The 18657-nt window shown below is 37.5% G+C and overlaps 1 protein-coding gene across 3 annotated transcripts in view; it reads right to left on the bottom strand.

The window, feature by feature from the left end:
* Positions 1-16117, bottom strand: part of LOC150080898 (uncharacterized) — a 162981-nt gene extending 146864 nt beyond the window's left edge. For all 3 annotated transcript variants that reach the window (XM_090381101.1, XM_090381103.1, XM_090381102.1), the window contains exon 1: positions 16068-16117. The gene's annotated coding sequence lies outside the window, so the exon portion shown is untranslated. The remainder of the gene's footprint in view (positions 1-16067) is intronic.
* Positions 16118-18657: the final 2540 nt, after the last annotated feature.

Genomic DNA, 18657 nt, shown 5'->3' with positions numbered 1-18657 from the left:
ATTCAACCTATCAACTTCCACAACGACAGATGGAAGTGTGTTCCAGCAATTAACCACCCGTTAGCTAAAGGCAAATTTCCGCACATCTATCCTTTCTTAATTTGAATTTATGCCCCCTTAGGTTTGTAATCTGAACAAGTGTTTTAAGGGCACAAAAGGTGATATAGTTGTACATGTTGGCACTAATGATATTAAGAGTAGGAGACCGGCGGAATTACTTAACAAGTACAGATCACTGTTGAAAAAAAGCCGTGAATTAGGGTTGAATTTGAAAGTGTCTGCAATTCTGCCCAGACACGATAGGAGGGAGTATATTATGAGAGCCCTGTCGATCAATTTGGCCCTTGAAGGATTGTGCAAGGCTCAAGGGGTAGAATTTTTTCAGCCTGGTCTGTACTTGTTAGCAGGAGAGACTGCTTCTACAAGGATGGGATACACTTAAATAGAAAGGGTGCAAGAATGTTTGCTGATGCTATCGAGGCAGTGTTACGTGGGTCGGAAAACTGATAGATTGGGGGGATACAAGGACTAATAGATTAACAGTAGCCACTGGCAGAGGTGAAAGTGATTCTTGCACTGCTTCTATTGGAATGAGCCGCAGCCTGGAAAATAAGAAGCAGGATAGTTCAGAGACTGCTGGGAATTACTTAAATTGCACATCCCGGCAATTCTATAGCTCCCAATACATATTACACAAGTCCTTCTAGAAACACATAGGTTGTGTTAGGGTAGCTAAGAAAAAGAACAGGTGATGTATATTTGCGTGTACACCAATGCTAGGAGTTTAGTAAATAAATTTGATGAATTTGAGGTATTGCTCAAAACATCAAAGACAGATATTGTTGGGATTTCAGAGACGTGGTGTCACACAGATATAAGGAATGCAGAACTGGAATTTGGGGAGTACAATGTCTACAGAAAGGATAGACAGGATAGGAAGGGAGGAGGGGATATGCTATTAGTTAAGAAACACATAAAATCCAAGGAAGTGAAGCCAGTCGACATCGCTGGACAGTGCAGTGTTGAGTCAGTTTGGTGTGACATAAGCATAGGGAGATGCTTATACACACCTTAAGAATTCTTATCTGTTACCCCAACTGGACGTATTATCTAGATGTTCTGGGGGCAAAGAAGTTTCACATGAGCGGGTAGCTAATATCAAGGAAGAGAGCCTAAAAAACTTCAAGGGTTGTGTTAGGGTTGTTAAATATACAAGAACAGTAAATCTTAATTGTTTATACAGTAACGTTAGAAATGTCGTCAATAAAATGAGTGAATTTGAACTGCTGGTTAAAACAAGCAACGCGGACATAATAGGGCTTACAGAGACGTGGTGCCACCCGGAAATTGGGGATGATGAGTTTCAGTACGGCTTGTATAATGTATTTAGGAAGGATAGGTTAGATAGAAGGGGTGGTGGGGTAATGCTTCTTATCAGAAGCAGCCTGAGTGCGACGATAGCTTTCCCGGATCCAGACATTTCACATGCTAGTATAGAGTCTGTATAGTGTGAGATAGTTGGAAACAAAGGTATAATGCGAGTAGGAGTAATCTACAGACCAGGTGATTGTGAAGATTATGACAAAAGCCTCTACATGCAAATGGAATGGGCAAGTAAGCGTCAATGCCTTATTATGGGTGATTTCAATTTGCCTCTAATTGATTGGAGTAAATGGGAAGGAAACTCGACATGGGAAACAAAATTTTTAAATCAACTAGATGACTGTTATTTGTATCAACATGTCAGGGAAAGTACTAGAGAAAAGAATATCCTAGACCTCATCATCACACATAAATCAGATGACATAACAGGGCCGACAGTAGAGGAACCAGTAGCAGGAAGTGTTATTTGTTATTTGGTTTTTTTTTTTTTTAGGAGCATTAGCAACTAAGGCCATATTGCTTCGGGATATGCGGTGGTCCTTCCCTGACCTTTCCGCATCCTCCGTATTTGTGGTAACGGGCTCGAACCCCGGTCTAATCAAGAAGCATGTGCTATGCACTGTTGCTCCTTCCCACCTGGCTACGGAGGCGCCTGGCAGGAAGTGATCACGGAGTTCTACAGTGGATTATGACGAGAGAGGTAGCAGAAGTAAAAGGCAAAGGAATGGGTTTTAATTTCAGAAAAGGAAATTACGATGCCTTAAGGTACTACATGGCCTCTATTAACTGGGTAGATATCGCACAGAGAATGAATACAATTGAACTGTGGTACGCTTTTAAAATATTAATCACAGATGCCTTGAATGTGTATATAAAAAAAAAATAAAAAAATTTTATTTTTTATTTTTTTTAAAATACTCCACGAGAAGGGTTCCAAGTTGGATGAATGGTGAAGTTGCCGCATTACTTGAACAGAAAAAGGTGGCATGAAAAGGTTACAGAGCAATAAAAAGTACTGAAGCCTATAACAGCTACAAGGTGATGTGTAATAGAGCCACAGAAAAGGTTCGACAGGCAAAGGCAGTTTATGAGAAATCACTAGCAAACAGAACAAAGAGAGGGGGATAAAGATTCTTCACATATATAAATGCCAAGAAGAGTAGGACAAACCAGATCGGACCTCTACGTAAGGGAAAGGGGATAGTAATAAATACACCAGCTGCCGTTGCAGATGAACCCAACAGTTATTTTGCATCGATATTTACAAATGAAAAGCCTTTTGTGGCAATGGGAAATTGTGGGAGCGAAGTTAAAAAATATGTAATTAATGATATTGAAATTTCGCAAGATTATTTAATGAAAAAACTTTCGAGCCTACAGACCAGTAAGGCTCCTGGAGTTGATGGAATATACCCTATAATCTTAAGAGAGGCGGCAAGCGAGTGCATTGAACTATTGGTGCTAATTATGCGAGCATCACTAGACTCTGGGGAGATTCCCTTGGATTGGAAAAGTGCAAATGTATCTCCCATACATAAGGGTGGCTCTAAAAGTGAAGTTGGAAATTATCGACCTGCCATTCTGACTTTAGTAGTAGGGAAAATCATGGAGGCAATGATCAAGGGTAGAATTCAGGATCATTTGGATCGAATTGAAATTCTCAAGGATACTCAGCATGGTTTTGTAAAGGGAAAATCATGTTTAACAAATCTGGTTCGCTATTTCGAAAGGGTCACTCACGAGCTGGATTTACGGAATAATTTCGACATTGTTTATTTAGATTTCAGCAAAGCTTTTGACTCAGTCCCACATGAGCGGTTGCTTTATAAGCTGGAACAGGTTGGAATCACCGGGAAAATCCTTAGATGGATAGAAGGATGGCTTCAGGGCAGGAGGCAGAGGGTTGTGATAAATGGCTATTCCTCAGATTGGGTTGATGTAAGAAGTGGGGTTCCCCAAGGATCAGTATTAGGACCACTGTTGTTTTTAATTTTCATAAACGACATTGATGAAGGGATAGAGGGCGTGATGTCTAAATTTGCAGATGATGTTAAAATTGGTAGAGTAGTTAATGATCACTGTCAAGCTGAGCTTCTTCAGAGAGACCTAGATAGACTTCAAGAATGGTCAGAAAAATGGCAGCTGTGCTGTAATCCAACAAAGTGTAAGGTATTACACCTGGGAAACAGTAATCCCAAAAAAACTTATTCACTTGGTGGAGTTCAACTAAACCCAGTACTGGAGGAAAAGGACTTGGGTGTTACGATACGGTCAGACATGAAATTCTCTGAGCATTGTAAACAGGTTGCAAGGAAGGCCCATGGTGTCCTATTGATGATCTATCGAACTTTTGCAAGTAGAGATAGGGACGTGATAATCCCATTATATAAGGCTTATGTTAGACCACACTTGGAATACTGTGTTCAAGTATGGAGACCGCACCTAAAGAAAGATATCGAGCTTCTTGAAAGGGTGCAAAGAAGGGTAACTCGCCTGGTGAGATCGGCAAAAGGGTGTCCTTATGAAGAAAGACTTTGAATATGTGGGTTGCAGAGTTTGGAAACTAGACACCTTAGAGGAGATTTGATTGAGGTGTTTAAGGCTCTGAGAGGCATCAGTAAAATGAATGAGGACAAAATTTTCAAGATTATAAATGATGCTAGAACTAGGGGACATAAATTCAAGTTATGGGGGGAAATTATTATTATTATTAGCCATATGGTACAAGGAAGCCTGAGGCTTATGCTGCACCAGCCAAAAAAAAAAAAAAAAAAATTCCCGAGTTACCCACTGTGTGTGTGTGTGTGTGTGTGTGTGTGTGTGTGTGTGTGTGTGTGTGTGTGTGTGTGTGTGTGTGAGAGAGAGAGAGAGAGAGAGAGAGAGAGAGCGCGAGAGAGGTAGAAGGCATCACCAAGAAAGAGAAGAATGATGATATCCAGCTCAGGACCCTGGGTTTGCCAAGCCCATCCTCACCAGATGTGAGCCCCCGGGGTAGTTTAGATTGGACTGCAGGAAGTTTTATTTTAGCCAGCGAGTTATAAATTACTGGAATAAGTTGCCTCCATGGGTGGTAGAGGCCAACAGTTTGGAAAAATTCAAAGGTCATCTGGATAGTACTTTCGGGTAAGGGAAGCACATAGGATGATAGGTTTAATTTCCTTTTTATTTTATTTTTTTTTATTAATTATTTATTATTATTTAGTTATTATTTATTTATTTTTTTTTTGTTTTTATCATTGTTTTGTTCAGATTTTTTTTTTTTTTTTTTTTTTGGCTGGTGCAGCATAAGCCATAGGCTTTCTTGCACCATGCTGCCGTTACTAATACTAATACTAATACTAGATCAAAATTGAGAGTAGGAGTGTGCTATAGGCCTAATGACTCTGATGAGTATAAAAAGAAACTGTACGGGAAATAGAGTGGGCCAGTAAATCAGAGAGTCTTATAATGGGGGATTTTAATTTCTCAGATACTGACTGGAATTTGGGGACTGGTTACTCACACACTAGCAAGGCTTTTGTGGATTTATTGGATGATTGTTTTCTACATCATCTTGTTCGGGAGGCAACTAGAGGGAGTAATACTCTTGATTTGATTATCAGTAGTGATTCTTCATGCATTAAGAATCTGCACCATTAGGGGTAAAGGGAAGGGTTATTGCTTTCGTAAAGGCGACTACGATGCACTGAGACAGTATTTAAATTCTATATAGTGGGACCAACTGATGATGTTACCAACAGCAAATTCAAAATGGGAAGCATTCAAAGAACTTATCTTGGAAGCTACTAGGCTTTACATACCAACTAAGAAATATTGTTCAAGGTTTAGGCATAAGTGGATGTCAGATGAACTAATGAGACATATGGCAGAGAAGAAAAATGCATGGGATACATACAAATTAACACGTGACACAGAAGCCTATGATAGATACAAGTTGATCTGTAACCAAGTTACAAAGGAGGTTAGGCAGGCGAAGGCAGATTACGAGAAATCTTTGGCAAGGGATGCAAAGAAAAACAGCAAAGAGTTCTTTACTTATGTAAACTCTAGAAGGAAGGGGACGAATCAGATCGGTCTACTTGATATCGATGGGTCAACTGTTGATGATCCTGCTCAGGTAGCTAACAAACTGAATGAATATTTTGCATCGACATTCACACATGAGGAGCTATTCAGCGAGGGGAATGCCAGAGGTGTATTCAACTCTGGCAGTAAGCTAGAGACTCTTGTAATAACTGAGAGTAAGGTGGAGGAGAAATTGTTGAAGATAAATACAAGAAAGGCACCTGGGGTGGATGGGATCTATCCAGTTATATTAAAGGAAGCAGCAAAGGAGGTAAGCAAACCCTTAGCCATAATTATGAGAGCTTCCTTGGACTCAGGGGAAGTACCCATGGACTGGAGATGTGCAAATGTAACCCCAATTCACAAAGGAGGATCAAAGGGCGACACAAATAATTATAGACCTGTTAGTTTAATTTCTGTTCCTGGAAAATTAATGGAGGCACTGGTTAAAGAAGCACTGCAGGATTATCTAGACAAGACTTCAGTCATAGCTCCGACACAGCATGGTTTTATTAAGGGGAAGTCTTGCCTGACCAATTTGATTGGATACTATGATGCAGTCACAAAAGAACTGGATGCAGGGAATAACTTTGATATTATATACTTGGATCTTAGAAAGGCTTTTGATACTGTTGCAAATGGAAGACTGCTGCACAAATTGGAGCAGTGTGGCATTGGAGGCAAATTGCTGCTGTGGATAAAGGGGTGGTTGAGGGGGAGAAGACAGAGAGTGGTGATCAATGGACACTGCTCATCGTGGACTAATGTTATTAGTGGAGTCCCTCAGGGTTCAGTATTGGGTCCATTATTGTTTTCTGTATTGATAAATGATATTGATGATGGTATATTAAGCTTAATGTCCAAGTTTGCCGACGATACAAAGGTTGGCAGGGTTGTCAAGGATGACACTATGCTACTGCAACAGGATCTGGAAAGGTTGAGCAGATGGGCTTCGAGGTGGCAAATGAAGTTTAACATTGACAAATGTAAAGTACTACATATGGGAAACAGCAACCCCAGAGCAACGTATCAACTCTGTGGTACTACACTGACAGTGGTAGAGAATGAAAAGGACCTTGGGGTAATTGTGCAGGCAGATATGAAGTTCTCTGAGCAGTGCAGACGAGCTGCAAGAATAGCTCATGGTGTCTTGTCAATGATATACAGGAATTTTTCTAGCAGGGATAAGGAGGTGATTATTCCCTTGTATAAGGCAATGGTCAGGCCACACCTAGAGTACTGTATACGGGTCTGGAGGCCTCATTTCAAGAAGGATGTAAAGATGCTGGAACAAGTACAGAGAAGGGCAACAAGATTAGTGAATGGAACAAAGGGGTGCTCTTACGAAGAAAGGCTTAAGTTTTGCAAACTACAGTGTCTGGAGACCAGGCACCGGCGAGGTGATCTGATAGAGGTGTATAAAGCCTTGAATGGTTTGAGCATGCTCAATGCTGATGGGATTCTTCCTCTTGCTCAGAATAATCACCTGAGAGGGCATAAATTCAAATTGAGAAAAGACAGATGTAGGATAGACGTGAGGAAATTTGCCTTTAGCCAGCGGGTGGTTGGTTGGTGGAATAAATTTCCATCCCTTGTCGTGGAAGTTGATAGCCTAAATAAGTTTAAGGCTCAGCTGGGCAGGTATTTCGAACGAACAGACGGGTGACGTGGAAGATTATTTTTTATTTATTCATTTTTTTAAATTTATTTATTTATTTTATTTTTTTTTGGCTGATGCTGCATAAGCTAGCTTTCTTGCATCAAATGCCTCTACTAATGCTAAAGTGGAAGGATCCCATCAGAATTCAGCGTGCTCAACCCATTGACAAATGTCAATGGGTTGAGCATGCTGAGCAAGGCCTTATATACCTCAATCAGATCACCATGCAGGTGCCTAGTCTCCAGCCACTGCAATTTTCAGAACTTAAGCCTCTCTTGTAAGAGGATCCCTTCATTCCCCTCACCAATTTTTTTTGCCCTTCTCTGTACACGCTCAAGTAAATCTACATCCTTCCTAAAATGAGGCCTCCAGACCTGTATGCAGTACTCAAGGCGTGGCCTGACCATTGCCTTATACAGAGGGACAATCACCTCCTTCTCCCTGCTAGCAAAATTCCTATATATCATTGACAAAACCCCATGACCTGCCCTGGCAGCCTGTCTGCATTCCTCAGAAAACTTCATATCTGACTGCACAATTACTCCCACGTCTTTTTCATTTTCTACCACCTTAAGTGTAGTACCACACAGTTGGTACGTTTCTCTGGGGTTACTTCTACCCATATGCAGTACTTTGCATTTGTCAAGGTTAAACTTCAGTTGCCACTTCTTAGCCCATCTGCCCAAATTATCCTCTTTTAACCTCTACACACTGCCATTAGTGTCATTAACTACCCTGCCAATCTTTGTATCATCTGCAAACTTCGACATTAAGCCTGATATACCTTCATCAATATCATTGATAAATATACAAAACAACAGTGGACCTAACACCGAACCCTGTGGGACACCAGTAATAACATTAGTCCACGAAGAGCAGCACCCATTGATTACCACCCTCTGTCTTCTCCCACTTAACCATCCTTTTATCCATTGTAGCAACTTACCCTTACTACCATTCTGCTCCAATTTGTACAATAGTCTACCATGCGCAGCAGTGTCAAAAGCTTCCCTATATTTTGTATGTTAAGATGAGGTTGTTTGCTATAATTATGCAAATCTCAAACTCACAACTTATATGGAGATATAAGTTATAAGTTATACAACTTATAGGGAGATATGCCATTGAAATGTATTTAAGAACAATACCTCTGTACCTCTTTTAACTAATGAAATAAGAAAAGATATTTTTATTACTTAAATTGCACATCCCGGCAATTCTATAGCTCCCAATACATATTACACAAGTCCTCCTAGAAAGACTTAACTGACCCTTTCCCCCACCCCCAAATGTAAATGATACAGACAAGTAATGACACATTTGTTTAAAAGAATAAAATCCTTAGTTATATTTTCTCTGAATTTGAAATTTTGTACAGATGATACAAAGTCATGGAAAAGAATATATTTCTATTTCAATGAGAATATAGATTTTTGCATCTTGCTAATAACTATTCTTTAGTATGTGTTAAAATGAATGGCTACCTTAATTATAGGTAACAGTTTGTAATGGCTATATAAACTAAAAACATTTGAATAATAATAATAAAAAAACAATATAAGTGTAAAAAGTTGGAAAAAATTCTGTACACATGTTAACTCTAGAAGGAAAGGGATGAATTACACTGGTCCACTTGATGTGAATGGTATGACTATTGATGAGCCTTTAGAGATTGCTGATAAACTATTTTGATACTGCTTATTTAAAATTCCATGTGGAAAGGGAAACTCAGAAAAATAAAAGAAAGTGAGAAGAAATTGAAAAATAGAAAAGCAAGAGCACATGTCTGTGAAGTGAAAGAAGAAAACTGTTCATAAATAAGGCAAGTGTAATGGATGGGATCTATCGATGATACTGAAAGAGGCAGCAAAAGAGATCAAAAACCTTTACCCATAATTATGAGCATCCCTGGATTCAGGGAAAGTTCCTACAGATGGGAGATGGGCAAATGTATCCCCAATTCACGAAGGGTGAAGTGAGTAATTACAGTCCTGCAAGTTTGACTTAAGGTCTGTAATCACAACTGGCAGTTCATCGCTTTATCCCTTTGATAAAAAGCTAACAATATCTCTTAAATTTATTGACAAGAAACATACAATGAATTAAACTATGTATTTTACCATTCTACAAGCAAAAGTAACATTTATATAGTTATTGCAAACAAGATATCAGGTACTATTCACATTTTATAAAATGTCCTTTTTCTCTTAGATATGAAAGAAATTTCTTAGAACACAAATTCACAAAAAAAAAATTCACTACACGGATAAAGGTTTTCAGAATTTTAAAGAACTGAAATTCTTCACGTTTATTTGCAGTTTTTATGCTGAAAATAGAAGACTACGATCAACAGATATTTGAGAAGCAAATTTTTTTTTTTTTTTTTTTTATTGTTAGAAATCAAAATTTTTTAATAAAGATGAAGAGAGTTTGCCTAACTTTTGATACTTTGCAGATGTTAGTTGGTTTGTGAATTCAGGTTGATCTGAAGTTTGAATGTGCTGCAATTGAATGTTTAAATTTTCATGTTAAATTTGTATGTTTACTTATGCCTTGTTAATTAAGAAATTTATTTCCTTAGTAAGATGCTCCTGCTTTTTTTTTTTTTTTTTTTTTACACAATAAATATGATACTTGTGGGAAAGTTGAACTAAACTTGAACTGCAAAATCAGGAAGTTTTCAATAAAGTTCTAGTCTGCAGTAGGAATACCATAGATTTAGTGTTTCTCAAAAAGAAACAAACATGTGGTAACTGGCATCAGTACACAGATGTGGTTATCACATTGCATCTAGTGCCAAAGCATAGCAATTAGAATTAACCACAGACATTGGTCAATTCTGATTGCACTACATACCAAGTGAAACCAAATTTAACCACAGATGTTTGCTAAAAATTGGCTAGCAAATGAACCATTACAAATATGACTAATTTCTACATGTCGGATACGGTACCGGATTACAATACAGGCTAACAGAGCTCTTGCCAAGGGCACCAAAAAAGAAGAAAAATGTGGGGAAAAAAATATATATCCTTAGTAAAGGGCACCAAAAAATCTCTCTGCCCAGGGCATAGAAATACCTTGTCTGGCCCTGGTCAGATATCACATGAGGAATATATTTCCAAACTATATAAATAATGCGATTCATAATTTCATTTTGTTTAATAGGCTATACTCCAGTGAATGGTACACCATCCAAAATGGCAAGAAGCGGGGGAAAGCAGTGATTGACAGGTTGTGACTCTGCCCACTCACTGCGTTCTCCCTCTTGGTTTAAGATGGTTGTCACATGACATGACACCATTAGCGGTAAATGCAAAATTATATTTTGCATTTACCGCTAATGGTGTCATGTCAATGTAAATGCAAAATTATATTTTGCATTTACATTGTTCTCATGCTACATCATTTCATCTTGTGTGCTCGTGTTTCGTTAACTGCATGCTCATGTTTCTTTATCGTGCTGCATTATGCCAGATATCTTTTTTGTTTTTCTGCTGCTGTGTTGCCATCACATATTATTCCTTTTTTTTTATTTTAATGTTTTTTGTTGAATCCCAATGGAACAGGTGACTGCAAAATTGTTGTATAGTTTGGAAAAGGATGGATGTAAGGCTGTGATTGACTGGTGCATGCGTGTGTGAATTTGATTGTTTCTCAGCAATTCAATGAAATTGACTGAGCAAAAGGACATTCCTGAAAGGAGTTCGGGAAATCTACCAGCCCACATGCCAGGACTGATGAGGTGAGTTTTCTTTGTATTCCAGTAGTTTTGATTGTTTTCTCAGTTATTGTTTTAGTTTTTACTGTTAGATTATCTTGATAGGGGCAGCAGCCTCCAGAAAAATATATTAAAAAAAGCGGTTTTGTAGATGTGCATGATTAATTCTCATTGTTAATGCACGTGGAATTGTTTAGTAATGTTGGTCACAAAATCGGGTTGGGGACAGCAGCCCCCACCCAAAAATTTTAAAAAAAAAGCATTTTTGTAGACAATTTGTGCATTAACAAAGAACAATTTCCTTGTTAACACACATTGAATTGTCTATTAATGTATGAGCAAAGAGTGGTCGCACGTGATGTGAATTTAAAAAAAAAAAAAAAAAAAAAAAAAACATTTCTTTAGACATTTTGTGCATTTACAAAGAGCAATTTCCTTGTTAATACACATTGAATTGTCCATTAATGTATGAGCAAAGAGTGGTTGCACGTGATGTGAATTTAAAAAAAAAAAAAAAATATTTCTTTAGACATTTTGTGCATTTACAAAGAGCAATTTCATCGTTAAAGCACATTGTGCATTAACAAAGAGCAATTTCATTAGACAATTTGTGCATTTACAAAGAGCAATTACATCGTTAATGCACATTGTGCATTAACAAAGAGCAATTTCATTGTTAACGCACATCGAATCGTCTATTAATGTACGAGCAAGAAGAATCAGTGGTTGCTCGTGGTGTGAATTTTTAAAAAAAAAAAACATTTCTTTAGATATTGTGTGCATTTACAAAGAGCAATTTCACACATGCCATCATCTCGTAATGTATAAGCGAGAAGAATCGCTGGTTGTACGTGGTGTGAATTTTTGTTACTTGTTTTTAAAAAATATGCTGTTCTGCTGCTTCTTTTTAGCTCCGACATATTGTGATGTCACTTGACATTTTGTCTTCCTCGAATAATGTGCATTTTTGTTACTTGATGCTCCTAAAAAATTGTTTTGCCATTCCTTTTTCAGCTCCAACATATTGTTATATCATGTAACTTCTGCCGCATGCAGTCAATTGTAGTTGTTATTTGGTTTTTAGGAGCATTAGCAACTAAGGCCATATTGCTCCGGGATATGCGGTGGTCATTCCCTGACCTTTCTGCATCCTCCATATTTGGTGGTCAAGGGCTCGAACCCCGGTCTAATCAAGAAGCATGTGCTAAGCACTGCTGCTTCTGCCCACCTGGCTATGGAAGCCTGCATGCAGTCAAGCAGAAGAGGGGAAACACAGTGAGTGGGCAAAGTTACAAACTGTACATCACTGCTTTCTCCCTCTTCTCCTGGACGCCATTTTATAAGGGGTATCGTTCTCTGTTGTTTTACCGTTTAATAATAATATACCAACATCGGTCTTATTTCCGTGCTGGGATATGACTTCAATGCGAAAACCAACAGATTGGGTATCTTATTTTTAACTCAAATTCTGGCTATACTCCAGTTAGCTATACACCCTTCAAAATGGCGACGAGAAGCAGGAAAAGCAGTAATTGACAAGTTGTGACTCCACCCACTCACTGCATCCTCCTCTTCATTTCAGGTGGATGTCATGTGACACGATGTCATTGCAGTAGTAAATGTGAAATTCATCGTATTGTTTTGTAGCCACATTTGCTTGCTCAGTGTTTGCTTGCCACCTGTTTCCTACTGTCATCCTGTGTTTCTCTATCCTGTTCCATCCTGCAGGTAAAGTGTTTCGCTACCATTGTTTTCTTTCGTCTGAAATTGTTCTGCGAAGTGCAAAAATGTTGCATGGTTTGGAAAAGGACGGACACATGCCAGGATTTGCTCAGTGTTTGCTTGCCACCTGTTTCCTACTGTCATCCTGTGTTTCTCTATCCTGTTCCATCCTGCAGGTAAAGTGTTTCACTACCATTGTTTTCTTTCATCTGAAATTGTTGTGCAAAGTGCGAAAATGTTGCATGGTTTGGAAAAGGACGGACACATGCCAGGACTGATGAGGTGAGTTTTCTTTGTATTTCCATATTCTTTTCACATTTCACTAACCTAGTATTGTCAGTTGTTAGATTCTTTAAAAAAAAAAAAAATTCTATTTTATTCTTAATTGCACATGCTATTGTCTTGTTGACTGTGCTAACAAAAGTGGGGGTTTGAGGGTGGCAGCCCCCAAGATTTAAAATAAAAAAATTCTTTTGACATTTTCTGTATTTTCAAAGAGCAATTTCGTTGTTAACGTACGTGCAATCACTTTGTTCTGTTCGGCCAGGAAGAATTGCCAATTGCACGTGGTGTTAATTTTTGTTTCTTTTTTTTAAACATTGCATTGTTAAATGCTCGTGTAGTGAAGTGCGGATATATGTGACGAAAAGAAGGTTGTGTGAAAGATGTGAACTGAGAAAAACAGTTGTAATTAGAAGGGTAAAAACAATTATAAGAGGGGTCATGTTTTTAATTGACTTTCATTTGTGTTTAGTGAAAAAAGGGTAGGTTTTTACGCGACTTCAGGAGGGATTCAAGCAAAAACAGGTCATTGGCCACACGTAGTATTACTTTTTGTTTCTTGTTTTCATGTTAACTTTTCTTCATTTTAACTCTGAGATGTTGTAATGTTACGTGACATTTTGTCTTCCCCGAATAACTTGCATTTCTGTTACTTGCTGCTTCCAAAATATTGCCGCTTTGCTGTTCCTTTCTTTCTTTTTCAGCTGGGACATAATGTTATGTCAAGTGGCACCCACCACGTGCAGTCATCGAGAAGAAGAAAGGGAACACAGTGAGTGAGTGGAGTTACAAATCTTAATTTATATTCACTGCTTTCCCCCTCTTCTTGATACCATTTTGTAAGGGATACCGCTCTCTGGAGTTTTACCCAATTTCTTAACACAAAATACAACTGCTTACAACAGACATAAAATTCTACTTAAAGTTTATCACATGCCTTATTTTTTCCCTAATATAGTATAATTGCAAAGGCCAGCGTCACACATATTTTCAAAACTCGTCCCAAAAAAAGATCACATCGATTGAGAACCACCACTACAGTATAAAAGTTTCTTGAAAAAAAAAATTACATCTACAGTAATAAAAAACTAGAGTTTATGACAGTGCTTAAATGGATACCATTTAAACCAATAGTTCTCAAAGTTTGTTATAGCTTGAACACCTATCACTCATAAGTCATATTGCTCACTGGCTGCAATAGTGGCATAACTCAAAAATCATAATTCTGAGATAATCAATGACAAAAATTTGGCTTTTAAAATTAGTTTATTTAGCATTGAAGAAATTATGTGATTCTTCAAATATATTGTGATTCATCTCATCATACCCAGTGGGATCAAAAATTAGGCTAGCTTGATCAACATTCTCTTATGGGTAACCAGAATTTAACCCCCCCCCCTTTTGAGTTGTGCCACTATTGCACAAACAAACATCTAAAATTTGTGACTTGAGTCTCCTAAAGACTGAAGGTAATTAGGATGAAGAACAAAAAAACCATTAAACAAGAAGTGTATTTATATTCATAAACTCAAGACATGTATGAACTACATTTTAATCTTTGAGAAAATAATTGTGAAAAAGCATATATATATAAGAACAAGAAGTTAGTACAAAATTATTCATGTACAAACAAGCAAATTTGGGAAGAATTTAGTCATTCTTAGAAAAATTTAATCCTTTCATAAATCAACTTTTAGACTGTTATAAAAACAGGCATGACATTTGGGAATTGTGTTATTGTTCAACAAACATTGGAGGTCACTGTGCTTCTTTTTCGAAATTGGAATGGAACTCTTGTTAAGCTTTTTTCAATTTGAAATCTACAAATGACTCCAAAGGTTTTCTTGTTTTACTAGCTTTAATATTAAATGATTTATAATTATCCAGTTTGCATGATGTTTTATAAGAGTCTAAATGCTGCATTTCTACTTTAAAGATGGCAATGTTATTGAAGTTGAACTTCGCTTCATCAATATTTTCATTAAATTTCATATTAGTGCATTGGGCCAAATCTTTCAGGTTGTAAAAATTGTCACGACTCATCTCTATCACCTTGAAATGGTTTCCCGTCTTTCTAGCATTTCTAGTTAATGTAACACATTGTGATGGGACGAATACAGGACCACACTTCAGCGACCTTTTAATATTTTTCTCCATTAATGAGTGTGCACAGTCATCCTCGTTTTGTGTATGACCTACAACAAGAAATCTGTGTAATGGTTTTGATTCAAAAGTTCGCCACAACATACAAATAAGCTGTTGTAATAAATTTGTTCTTCTGTTGTCCCCCGCAGTTGTCTGAATAAAAGGTAATTTCAAGATCATCAGATTGGCAAGAAGCTGCTTTCTTTACTAAATATTTTAGTAGACAAGATCCTATTTCAGTGGAACCTTTCCACCTTCATGCCATATGTAGCAATTTACTTCGTCTTTTTTTTTTTTTTAAGTATCAATTTGCCACAGCTTTCCCTTCTATAACAGAACAGCCAATGATAAACTGTTACAAGAAAAAATAAATAAAAAAAAAAAAAACCCACTAAGTAGTACAAAACGTAAACTATTTTGAGTAGAAAGGCCGCCGTAGTCTAGTGATCAGGCTTGCGGGTGCATAAGTACACACGCGCCTTGAGTGACCGGGTTCAAGCCCGTGACTCCTGAATACGGTGCTGTTTCTTGTATTCTGTATCTTGTGAACTCCTCTGACCGTTTGGTTGTCCCGGAGTATAAAAGGAAAATTTATTTATTTTATTTTTTACAATAGTGGCTCAACTAAAATAATGCCAACTGATATTATAAGCAAGAAGGTTCTATTACACTGCAATACTGGCACAACTCAAAAAGGGTTACTGTTAAATAGAGAGCGTGCTCCATTCAGTCCCAAGGACGGGGGGGGGTACACAGAAGAAGTGCCACTGTTGACTCTTCTCAATGCAGTAAAAACTAAAATGGCATAACACTTGTGCCAATTAGCCAGGAAATATTAACTCACACTGTACTGTTATTGCGCGGAGATGGGGGAAACCTCTGGTACCGTTAGACAATTATCACACTGTACTGTTATTGCATAAACGTATCCCAACTTCATTAGTTGTGTTAACACAATTAAGAATTTTTAGTTGTGCCATTATTGCAGATAATGAGCGACATGAAAATGAAATTGTGCGAAGTTCCACCCCATGAATAACACTAAGAATTTCAGTTGGGTTAGAGGAAAGAAATAAATACACAACTTACTTTTAGTAATTAAATTTTAATTTATATATCAAATAAACAAATGACAGTCTTACAACTTTATAAATAAAATGATGTCACTGCAAATAAATAAATACATACACACACAAAAAACAAAAAAAATTAAAACGTGAAGTAAAATTTTTAACTGTAGTCACCACATTCAAATTCTGCGCCCTCTGTGTTTCTCATAACCTTATAAGATAGGGATATATTTTTTTATTATTATCTATTTATTATATTAGGCGGTCCCAACCAGCTTCTCCAGAAATCCATCCAACTATTTACAATACGGTACAGTTTGCAGATATATCTGCGTACCAAATCACGTGTCTCACTCTATACTCACATAGCCGTGGAAGACAATTCAGAATCATAGAATACTCACAGAACCTGTTCCATCCAGCTGCTGTTCATAGGTAAGTCAAACATCGACATTCCATTGAACCACAAGGAGATGCAATAGGGAACACTGAGATAGCGATAATTCATCCTTTGACTATTCTGACCACGAGAAAACACAGATGTGATATCTCAGTAGGATTAAGAAGATAGAAGGCCACTGCGCCACAAGAAGACACAGGGGTAAATGTGACCATGCACCACAAGGATAATCATTCAGTAGTAAGGAAGTAACGCACCGCAAGGATATCCCATTGCACAACAAGGCGACGCAGCGGCTGTATTGTAGCTGCGTCGACTTGTATTGAAACGGCTATATTGTAGCTGCTGCAGCATATGTTTTCATGTCCGGTGAATGTTTTTTTTTTTTTTTTTTTTTTTTATGAAAACCCCAAACACGAAAGGTATCAAAACCTAGAGTACTTAGTACCATGCATGGGCTGAAGGTGAAGTATGGGGGGAGGGGGATGCCGGAAACTTTGCTCTAGAGACTAAACATGGGTTTCACCACTTCAAGCCTCCAATAAGCAAAGTGGTGAAATTTCACCAGTTGATGAAAGTCATCTACCACCTACACGTTAATGATTTCGTAAGTTATCTTCACGCAAGCCGGTCTGTGCGCGTAGCACAGTGGTGTCGTGACCGTCCTTCCCACGCCGAGTGGAAAATCCCCGGGTCCGAATCCCTTCGATAACGAGAGGAACTTTAATACGCTTTTTTCGCTTCCGTTGTTGAGTTAGTCGGTGTCAGGCATAGATAGCAAGGTCCCCCCCCCTCCCGAGAAACTGGGGGTTTTCGTCCAGCAAAAACAGACAAATAGACCATAGAACATATGCAATTTACAGACATAAGACACCCAGCACGGCATATGAATTTAATTTATTCGGGTGGCCTAAAAATAATAGTTTTTTTTTTGTTTTTTTTTAGATATTTCAATTCAGTAATGAAACATATGGTGGTCTCGTCTATCTTAATTTGTCGACGTCTTCTGAGGAAGCCTATCAGTAAGACGGAATTAGTCTTCATTGGAGAGATTACGGGGATGGGAGTTGTTTAGACTGGATTGTAGGGAGTTTTATTTTAGCCAGCGAGTATTAATTACTGGAATAAGTTACCTACAACGATGGTAGACGCTGACAGTTTAGGGAAATTCAAAGTTCAGCTGGATAATTACCTAAGGAAGGAGGGAAATGCATTGGTTGTCCATTATCTTATTAATTATTATTAATTATTGCTCTTATTAATTATTATTATTTTTAATTTTCTTATAATAATAATTTTTTTTATTTTCTTCTTCTTGTTATTATTTTTATTACTTTCTTTTTATTATTATTAATTTGTTTTTATTCTATTATTATTTTTTTATTTATTTATTTATTTTATTATTTTTATTTTTTGGCTTGTGCAGCATCAGCCATAGGCTTCCTTGTACCATGTGGCCATTACTAATACTAATACTAATATTCCCCAAATTCAATTCTGCATTCTTAATATCCCTGTGATATCACGTATCTGATGTCCCAACAATATCCGCATTTGATGTCTTGACCAACACTTAAAATTCATCAAATTTATTTACTGTACTTCTTTTCATACATCAGCAGCTAAGGCCATATTGCTCCGCATTTATTGTCTGTCAAGTGCGTGTGTTCTGAGAAATCTTTCCTGAACGAAAAACCAAGCTACCTCGCCTGAAACCGACTAACTCAGCCACGTTGTGAAAAAGACCATAAAATTACCAACGTCATCGAAGTGACTCGAACTCTTCTCCTGCCAGTATGGGGAGGACTACCATTCTACCAAATGTGCTACATGCGATGGCATACAAGACATTAGCATGTCAAGACAAACAATTATGCAGAGTAGAAGATATTGGAGAGATTTGTTCGAACAATTTTTGAAAACCATAAACAAATGAAAATTTAGTGCACTGGACGACATTGCTGATATAAATTACACAGCCTAACTCGTTTTCATCATAAGTGGAATTAATGATAATGATAATCATAAGTGGAATTAATGATAATGATAATCATAAGTGGAATTAATGATAATGATAATCATAAGTGGAATTAATGATCATCAGCTGAGAACTTAGCTAATCTACAGAGTATGCACAGGTGAAAATCTTTTTGAAAATTTTTGCCTATTGAAGAGTTAGGATGAAATATTAAAAACCTTGTAGGAATCC

Source organism: Mastigoproctus giganteus, chromosome 9, assembly GCF_048544385.1.
Source record: "Mastigoproctus giganteus isolate SK-2022 chromosome 9, ASM4854438v1, whole genome shotgun sequence".
Lineage (NCBI taxonomy): Eukaryota > Metazoa > Arthropoda > Arachnida > Uropygi > Thelyphonidae > Mastigoproctus > Mastigoproctus giganteus.
The sequence above is the reverse complement of the archived record's forward strand: the minus strand, read 5'-3'. Positions and strand labels throughout refer to the sequence as shown.